The sequence below is a fragment of the Benincasa hispida genome, chromosome 9 (genome assembly GCF_009727055.1).
Source record: "Benincasa hispida cultivar B227 chromosome 9, ASM972705v1, whole genome shotgun sequence".
Lineage (NCBI taxonomy): Eukaryota > Viridiplantae > Streptophyta > Magnoliopsida > Cucurbitales > Cucurbitaceae > Benincasa > Benincasa hispida.
In genome coordinates, this window is record NC_052357.1 from 90318209 (window position 1) to 90328686 (window position 10478).

Below are 10478 nucleotides of genomic sequence, written 5' to 3' on the forward strand. Positions count from 1 at the left end.
TCTACATAACTTCAGCATATTTTAGTTTATTTTCATTATCTACATTAATATTTCATTTTCACCATCTGAAAATCATTGAAGAAAAGGCTGACAATCAACATAAGAAGATAGGGAGATTGAGGAAGTAGAGAGAGATTCCAATGTAAAGTCATCAAGAATTTCATGGATGTTGACATCTCCAAGCCATTGCTTCAAGTACTCCACACCACAATTCTTGTTGCAAAATCTTACGGAGAATGCAGAATTGAGCCAGGGTATATATTTTGGTAGATAAAGGAAGTCCAAGATGAAAAAGGGAAAAAAAGGGAAAAAGAGGAGTTTTGTTTAGAGTATAAACTGACAAACTCCTATTCAAAATCATTTTAATTCAATGCAGCAATGTAATGAGTTACTACATACAATTTCATCTTTTTAACATATTTCTCTCTTATTGTACCTCTTTTGGTGGTTATAGATCTCTACAAAAGACTATAATCAATGAAATGGTTGTTAATGAGCGAGGGTGTTATGGTGGTTGGAGGTAATATTTTACTGTGTTGATTAAACATAGGATGGAAGTGTTGTTGGATATAAACAAGTTCATTCCCTAGTGCTTGTATGCAAAATTAAATTTGTTTGCCTATTGTTAGATTCTCTAAAACTTCCATCTTACTATTGATAATGCCTCAACTCATTTTCCCATTAGAAAAGCTTATCTTTTGTTATATGTTTTTTTTTATCAATTCAGTGACAGAATCTGGTCGATATGGGTTGCAGTGAAGAAGTTTGAAGCGCAGGGCTCAGGATCTCTCAGTACAATGACTAGAAATGGCGTGGAATAGATTTGAGCGATGCATGAGATCAAATGCAAATCGATTTGATATTTTTCAAGGCCTGAATTATTGTACGACCATTTAAATTATAATTTTATAGCAAAATTTATGGATTAAATGTAATAGATTTACAATCCATATATAAATAATATATCATAGCCACAATGTTTGATGATGAAGTGTCATGTTATACTTTTTGACCGAAAAAATGGATTCGGCAACAAAATATTAAAAAAATGGACAATAATTGATGAAACGGACAAATTTCGGGCTTCAATGTCGGTTTAAAGGGATTTAATGTCGGTTGAAACTGACATTAAAGATAGTGTTATTCAAGCCTTTTAATGTAAGTTTAAAACCGACATTAAAGGGCTTTAATAACACTATCTTTAATGTCGGTTGTCAACCGACATTAAAGCTCTTTAATGTCAGTTTAAAATCGAAAGCCCTTTAATATTGGTTTAAAACTGACATTAAAGCTCAGCTTCCTCTACTTCTTGATCGAAGATGAAATGATAATGGGTGAATGCGGCAAAAGGGGTTGGCTAGCTTCTTCTGCTTCAATAGGGTAAATGGTGGCTAAAGGTTGGATGGATAATGGGGGAAGTGGACGCACTGCGGGCGATGGTGCATTGTGGAGATGAGTGGGAATAGGGTCATGCGTCGCACCCACCGGTGTAATATTTGGGATGAACAGTGGTGGGGCGGGCTTTGTGTAGGGTTTCTTGGTAGCTGCAGAAGAAGAAGGGCACTGCTGCCTCGGTTTGGTGGGAGTTTTGGGTTTAGGTTTTGCGGTGGTTTTGGGTTTTGGGTGGGTTTTAGAGGATTTCGGGTTTGTGGTGGTTTTGATGGGTTTCGACCGAGATGGTCGCTGGGATGTAAAGGAAGGCCCGTCGTGCAAAGGCTTGGTTGAAACGGGGGTTTTGAAGTTCGACGAGGGTTTGGAGGGAGCGACATTGAAGCAGAGCAAGATGAGAAGGAACTTACCAGCAACATGCCTCCATAGCTTATCGATTGGTTTTTGCTATCGGATGCTAAAGACATTGTGGCTGAAGGCTGACCGGCGTAACGGGCTTGATCGAAGGGCAGTGGAGGCTTCAGACGCTAAGGTTTTTTTTCGAATAATGATTTGAAGGAGATGGAAGAAGAGAGAAGATTGAAGGGTTGCGTTTTATAGGTCGGTGGGAGAGAGAATGGTGAAGTCAGGCAGCACTGACATTCACATTTATTAAGAAGACGAAAGGATGTGCCTAGGATTTCTAAACAATCGAGTGTTTTGTGTTTTCAAGATGCGTCCTTTCGATTTGGGCCATGCGTTGGCTTAAGTCCATCACATCAGTTTATTCCCATCCTAAGCTTCTTTCGATTGTACACAACTTTTTTTTTTATTTAACTCAAAATTAAATAAGACTCTTAAATAAGAAAGCAATAACATTCATCAATCAACTTAAAATGTAACGCAAACAAGCAAACAATGAGTAAACACAAATGCAGTGATAAAATACATAATGCAAAAGAAATGAAGGTAGAAGAAGTGTCCCTGGAATATGTGTCGATGTGAACGTAGGGATGCTTCGACATAGCCTCAGTTGGCTTCGCATAATATGAGGGATGACTTTTGTTGTTCTACACCATCTTCAAAGTAGGGCTTCACTCCTTGCCCATTTACCTTGAACGTATTTGTACCATCCTCCCGCGTCAACTCTACTGCTTCTTTGTATTCCCTGAGGTTTCCGTGCTGCTGGGCAAGACTTTAGGCTGTCGATTCTTCAACTCATTTGCAATCTGCCCCACTTGTATCTCTAGAGTTCTGATGGAAGATGCCTGGATTTTTAGAAATGCGTCGTTCTAGGCGATATACTTCTTTAAGAGATTTTCAAGTGGAGATGTTGAACTCGACGTATGACCTTCTTTATAAAAGGGTTATTGGTGCGGCAGCTGCGTTGGCTGGAATCAAAGCGGTGGTCCTTGCTTCTGCTGCTAGTTTACCCCTGAGTGGTGTGGCTTCTGTTGATTACCTGCCCAAGAGAAATTTGGATGGTTCCTTCATCTGGGATTATATGTGTTTGAGAATGGGTTATTTTTAATAAAGCATACCAATTGCAGATTTTGTTGGCAATTAGAGTAGGAATGGGGATCTCCACAACCCACACAACTAACCATGGCTGTACGAATGTTTCTACCTGATTTACCTTTTGCGGGTTTGATGCATTCCCTAGTGACATATTCTGCAAAAGGTTTGTCATATTAACCACTTGTGTAGAGAGCGTGGCTATTCACATTCTGAGATCGCCTCTTCCTTTCTGCTCTTGCGTCGTAAGTGTCATCCACCCATTCCATATTATGCTTGGCTATGCGGTCCAATATTTCCTTAGCTTTAGTATAAGATTTGTCCATGATACCACCAGCTGCAGCTGCATCGGCTGCCATTTGAGACTCTCTGTTTAATCTGCCATAAAAAGTCACCATCTGGATGGTTAATGGTAATCCATGATTAGGGCAATTTTTGACAAATCCTTTGAAGTGCTCCCATGCGACACTCAAGGTTTCAAATTCTTCCTACTCGAAGTTCATGATCTCTCTTCGCCTCATTACGTTGGTAGTGGGAGGGAAGTATTTCTACATGAATTTCTCCATCAACTTTTCCCAGGTTGTGATCTCTCCAAGCTTCAAAGTACTTACCCATTGCTTTGCGTCGTCACGCAAAGAATATGGGAATAAAGGTAGCCTGATAGCTTCTAGGGTGATTCCAGGAATCATAAATGAGTTGCACGTCTCCAGAAACGTTTCACATGGGCTTGAGGGTTTTTTCTCTGAGCACCCCTAAATTTTCCAACTGTTTGGAGCACTTATAACATCACAGATTTCATCTCAAATCTTGTCCCATCTGGCGTTAGGTATATGATCCTTGGTGAGAAATCATACAACCCAGGAGACGCATACTCCCGCATGGGACGCATACTACTGTTTGCCATTATGATAGGATTTTCCGTAGCGTGGGCTAGTTGTTGAGGTAAGTTTTGATTCGTTTGTTCGTCCGCCATTTGTTGTTGCCTGGTTTGTTGTCTGAGCAGTTGTTGCCTTAACATACGGTGACGATTATATCGATTTCTTCATCAGAAGGTCCTTTCAACTTTGTGGTCATATACAAGTTCAGGAGTGTTCTCCCTGCTCATAAACGTTTACAAGCTTCGGCTTAGCTCATAATACTCCCTCAGCTGAAGTTTTCCTACAAAAGATACAAGCAAAATTTCTGGTTATTTTTATTGCTGAATCCCCAGCAACGGCGCCAAAAACTTGTTCGTTGATTTCGTGTTTCGAGCTTAGGAGTGTATTGTATAAAATAATTTGGAAAAATGTGTAAATATGAATGATATGTTGATGTGTTTATGATGCGTTAGTAACGCGTTGATGCGTTAGTGATGTGCAACAGGACGCATGAGACTCTTCTATAGACATTCAAGTTTTCCTTAATTAGATCCAAGTATAAATCCAACTCAGGTTCCTGATAAGTCCAGGGTCAAACTCAGGGATTCAGATTAAAGCTAACGCAGACCTTGCATTGTAACTGTTGTAAAGATATCCTAAGTGTATGTAGAAATGAGTTATTTACACTAAGCTGCTGTATGTGTGTACAAGAAAATACAAAAGGGTCGAGTAGAGAATGATGGGTTGTGTGAAAATGGAGTTTGAAGCAAGTGATATGTGTCGACCTAAGTTGGATGTACACAAACAAGAATATGAAGCGAATGTGATGACTTGTTTATTTTTGTTTATGCGTAAGACTCTATTCGACACTTTTCAATGAGAATATCATACAATACCTATCTCTAGGATATATGCGTCAAACACAGGATGCAATAAAACACCAGTGCGTCTATCTTTAGATGTACTAAGCGTTTCTAACTTGATGCTGGCTTACTTATTCTCTCGAATAATTTAAGCTAAAGATGCTTTTGCCAATTGACTTAGTTGGCTTAAGCGTTCGAAATGGAATTTTGCATGAAGTTATAGATGCATCCAACATAAACGAGAAATAAACAATGGCAAAGTATGATAGATCAAATATGTGAATTTATAAAGAAACTTATTGTCTTTACAAAATTAATACTTAAACAAATGAGAAGATGAAAGTGATAAGTAAGATGAAATGAAATAAGTCAAGCTGCAGAGTACACACTCTTGTCCTCTTTGGCTCAATTCTAGTCATGTACAACCACTTATGGAAGAATTGGAAGAAACGTCTCTCTCGAGCTTAGCATCCTCCGCTCCTTGATCGGTGATGGTGGTGGTTATCTTCCCTCTTGTTCTTCTCGGCACCACAACACCACTCTAAAGATCTAAAATTCTAAACTAAGACTAATCTAAAACTGAGACTGAGAATGAGACTAAGAACTCTTTCATCTGGTGGGATTTCTTCCATTTATAGGCGTCGGTCTTCTCCAACTTGATGATGGGCAACATTAAATTCCATCCCTGGTCTGCCACCTGACACTCAGATGCTTTTCAGACACCGCCCACTGCAGGTGCCCATGCTTGCAAGTGGTGATTTGACACAAAAAGCCTGAATCAATGAATCTTTCTTGCGTTGAATCCCTTCGATGCATGCCTCATGCGTTAGACTTTGCCTGCGACACTTTTCTTAATCATGTGTTAGCCATTTGTTGAGATCCTGCAATATCATGCGTTAGTGCCGTAGTATTTTAACAATAAACATTCTTTTGCATGAGTTTGATAGTGTTTGAGTAATTCCATGCGTTTTCTCTAAACATGATGAGATTTTATCATTAAAGACCCTAATTATTCTAACTTTTGAGCCACGATAATTTGTATTTCTACAAGTTATCACAAACCAGTCACTGTGAGAAAATCATCAGAGGATTCAATATTTCTAATGTTAAACCTATAACTATACTTATTGCTTAACATTTTATACTATTCTCAGCTAATTCACCTAAGGAAACTGACTTGGAACACTTAAGTCAGATGCAAGTGGTTCCTTATAGTCAGCCAGTAGGAAGCTTGATGTACCTCATGATCTCTACTAGGGCTGATTTATCCTATTGTGCAAGTCTAATGAGTAGATCCATGTCAAACCCTAGGAGAAGGCATTGGGAAGCTACCAAATGGATTATTAGATATCTAATTTGGTCTAAGCAGTCTAAGCTAATCTACTAGAGTGTTAAACAGACAAATCTTGAACTCTATAGGTTGTTGATTCAGATTTCACAGGGGATCGAGATAAAAGAAGGTCTCTAAAAGGGTATCTCTTCCTATATGGACCTAATCTACTGAGCTGGAAGGCTAATCTACAATCAATAACAGCCCTATCTACTACCAAAGCTTAGTACATGGCACTTTCAGAAGCAATAAAAGAGGCATTATGGTTAAAGGGGTTGATGGAAGACTTTGGCATCAAACAAACAATAGTTAAGATCTACTGTGATAACCAAAGTGCTATCCATCTTTCCAAAAACCCACAATACCATTCTAGGACAAAACATATTGACATAAAATATCACTTTGTAAGAGAAAGAATAGAACAAGGGAAAATCGAAGTTCTAAAAGTTCATACCTCGGAAAACGTAGCAGATATGCTTACCAAACCTGTCTCAAAGCTCAAGCTTAGCAAGTGCCTTGATCAGATTGACTTCATGTTACATGAAAAAGGGTAATCGATGGTCAAAACAGGAAGGAAGAAGACTTTAAAGTTAAGTTTAAGATGGAGATTTGAAAGAATTGAATCTCAAGTAGCTCAACGGCTAGTTTTTATTTTCAAATAGACTTCATAACAGATTTGTAATCATATATATAGGTTACATTCAAATCGAAAGGAATCAATTTTTCATTCTATTTTGTACAAGATCTATAAAAGAAAACAAAAACTTATCTCTGTAAAGTCTTTAATAAAATCATCTTCCCTTCCTATGGATGTAGGAATCATTTGTCGAACCACATACATGCTCTTGTTGATCTTTTCTTCCTCTTTCTCTTCTTCAATTTGCATGTTTGATTCTCTTATTTACTCACTGTGAGAACAAAACAAGTTTAGAGAGAGTTGAGAGTTTTTCAGAAATTCGTCTTAGAAAAAGAGAGAGAGAGAAAGAATTTTGTTTACCAAAAAATTTTGGTCGGTCTCCATTGAATTCCCTCAAATCAGTAGTAGTGGATCTTACCACGTGTAGTCGAGAAGGCTGAGAGGCGTGGCTCATTTTGAGTCTTTCGTTTTACCTACCCTCTCACTTGGATTGATCTTCTCAGCATTGTGGGCCTGAAATAACGAACAGCCCAATAATTAATTATTTCATTACTTTAGTATATATAAATGTTATGTATGTTAAGTAATAAAATGAGAATTGCATGTGGCATGATACTACTTTAGATAATTTTATAAATGTTATAATTTTATTAAGTATGTCATTAACTGAAATGTATGATTTTAATTTGTTTCATTTATTTTATAATTGTTATAATTAAATGAAATTAGAAATTAAAATCAATAATTCAGAATTGTATGCAAACTTAGGTTCAAACCCTTTAAAAAAATAATTTTAAAATTTGATTCACATAGACTTAAGATCACAAAATTTATAATGAGATTAGAAATTAGTTTAATCTTTTAATCAATTTAATAGGACTAAATTGGTTTTAATTGAAAGACTAAATTTGTAGCAAATGTATCTATAAGGGACCTTTTGTCTAAGGCTAGTTCTGTCTAGGATGGGGTATTTATGTTGACGGAAATAAAACATCCCTACCTGGGAACTGACTTGGAGAATTAGAAGATTTCTTACAACATGCAATTGTTGATTAAAGTTGATTAAATTGTCTAATGAACATTAATCAAAGTTATTTAAATATCCAAAGTAAGTGTTACTTTTGGGAAAATTTAAAACAATCATTTAGGAAAAATAAATAGTCGTATTTTTCCTAAGTTAAATTAACCCTAGATAAAACACTCAATGGGAGAAAAATGGAGTATATTATACTTCATTTTTCCTTTTTCACGTTTCTCCCTAAAAGTTCACACCATGAGATCTATACTCAACCTCGAGGTACCTTTGCTTGTGTCCCTCTACAGGTGGTGTTTGTAGGGTTCGATATTAAGGTGAATGGAGAGAATGTTTATAGTAAGTGGGAGCAGGACGTGAGTCAACACATCTCTCAGTCTCTCTCATTAGTTTGTAGTAAATTTTCATGCTTGGCCTCGAGACACCTTTGCTTGTGTCCCCCTACAGATGACATTTGCATGATTCTTTACTCAAACTCTAGAAATGGATAGGATTGCCAATCGATTTTCCCTACAGTTGGCTCATTGAGGCGGGACTCTAGAATCTAAAATACGGAGTTCCACTTACAAGAAAATATTAAGCTAGTTCACAATTTCTAGACCGAACAATGGTGTTGATATTTACAATAACAAGGAGTTGTTCTATATATTGGTTGAGATAGTTTCATTTTAGTAAAGGGGTACCTGATCACCCTACGGTGACTTTTACCCTACCTCACTGAAATATCATTGCAAAATAGATGTTACATAGAGTGCAAAAATTTGATTGGTTTTTCCAAATAGGTAATACTTGAATACTAATATAAATAAATTGTATGTTTCAGCAAATTTAAAAAATGACTTTCACTACATTAAACATACTCGCCGCTGATAAGTTAACAAATGATAATTACATCACCTGAAAAAACACGATTAACACAATTCTAATCGTCGATGACTTGAGATTTTTCCTAGTGGAGGAGTGTTCTCCAATACCAATTCATAATGTCATTCGAAATATTCGAAAGTCATACGAGCTTTGGGTGCAGGCAAACGAAAAGACCCGAGCGTGTATCTTGACAAGCCTTTCTAAAGTCTTGGCCAATAAGCATGAGCCCATGCTCACTTCCCATGAGATCATGGAGTCCCTGTAGGGAATGTTCGGACAACTATTTGATCAGCTTAGGCATGACGCTCATAAATACAACTTCAATGCCCGTATGCAAGAAGGGGCATCTGTTCGAGAACACGTTTTCAACATGATAGTCCACTTTAACGTAGTGGAGATGAATGGGTTTGTCAACAATGAGGCCAGTCAAGTTAGCTTCATCTTGGAAACTTTATCTGAAAGTTTTTTGCAGTTTCGTAGAAATGTTGTTATGAACAGGGTTGACTACAACCTGACCACCTTGCTCAACGAGCTACAGACTTTTCAGTCTTTTATGAAAGCCAAGGAACAGAAGGGGAGGCAAATGTTGCCTTCTCTTCTAAAAAGTTCTTAAGAGGTTCAACCTTAGGAACTAAGTTTGTGTCTTCCTCTTTTGGCACAAAAAAAGTGGAAGAAGAAGAAAGGTGGAAAGAGGAAAGCTAACCCACTAGTTATTGCCTAGAAGGGCATGAAGGCCAAAGCTTTAAAGAGAATTTGTTTTCATTGCAACCGTGAGGAACACTGGAAGAGGAATTGTCCCAAATACTTGGTAGAAAAGAAGAAGGCCAAGTAAGATGATTATGATTTACTTGTTTTGGAAACTTGTTTAATGGAGAATGATGATTCATCTTGGATAATAGATTCAGGCGTCATTAACAATATATGTTCTTCATTTTAGGGAATTAGTTTCTTGCGGCAACTGAAGGCTGGAGAGATGACGATGCGTGTTGGAACTGGGCACGTCATCTTAGTTATGGCAGTGGGAGGACTTCGACTTACTTTACAGAAAAGTTATATTTTTTTGGGCAATGTGTATGTAGTTCCTGATTTAAAGAGGAACTTAATTTTCGTAAAATATTTAATTGAACAAAATTATTCTGTTCATTTTTTTTAAATAAAGCATTTATTTCTAAGAATGATATAAAACTTTATTTTGCTAAGTTGGAAGACAATTTTTATGTGCTAAGACCATTAGCAACTTAAGTTGTTCTTAATACTAAACTGTTTAAAACTACGATAACTCAAAATAAAAGACAAAAAATTTCTTCCAAGGAAAATGCCCATCTTTGGCACCTAAGATTAAGATAATAAATCTCAATAGGATTGAGAGACTGGTCAAGAATGGACTTCTAAACCAGTTAGAAAAAAATCTTTACCTGTATGTGAGTCTTGCTTTGAAAGCAAGATGACTAAAAACAGATGTTTTATTGGAAAAGGTCATAGAGCCAAAGAACCTTTAGAACTTGTAGATCCAAACCTCTGTGGTCCATGAATGTAAGGCAAAAGGAGGGTTTGAATATTTTATCACTTTTACTGATGATTATTCTAAATATTGGTATGTTTCTTTAATGCAACATAAGTTTGAAGCCCTTAAAAAGTTCAAGGAGTACAAGGTTGAGATTGAAAATGCATTAAATAAAACGATTAAAAATTTTCGATCGGATCGAGGTGGATAGTATTTGGATCTAAAAATCCAAGACTATTTGATAGAGCATGGAATTGTATCCCAACTCTCAACACCTGGTACACCTCAATAGAATGGTGTGTAAGAAAGGAGAAATCGAACCCTGTAGGACATGGTTCAGTCTATGATGAGTTATGCTTCCTTACGTGACTCATTTTGGGGTTAAGTAGTACAGACTACAACATATATTTTGAACTCCATTCCTGCTAAAAGTGTTATTGGAATACCTTTGGAATTATGTAATGGTCGTAAAGGTAGTTTACGCCATTTTGGGATCAGGGGTTG

General features: G+C 36.9%; 1 non-coding gene across 1 annotated transcript; it reads left to right on the plus strand.

Moving 5' to 3' along the window:
• Window positions 1-3297: 3297 nt before the first annotated feature.
• Window positions 3298-3401, plus strand: LOC120087452. The gene has a single exon (XR_005484593.1). It is a non-coding gene; the product is annotated as a small nucleolar RNA R71 (small nucleolar RNA).
• Window positions 3402-10478: the final 7077 nt, after the last annotated feature.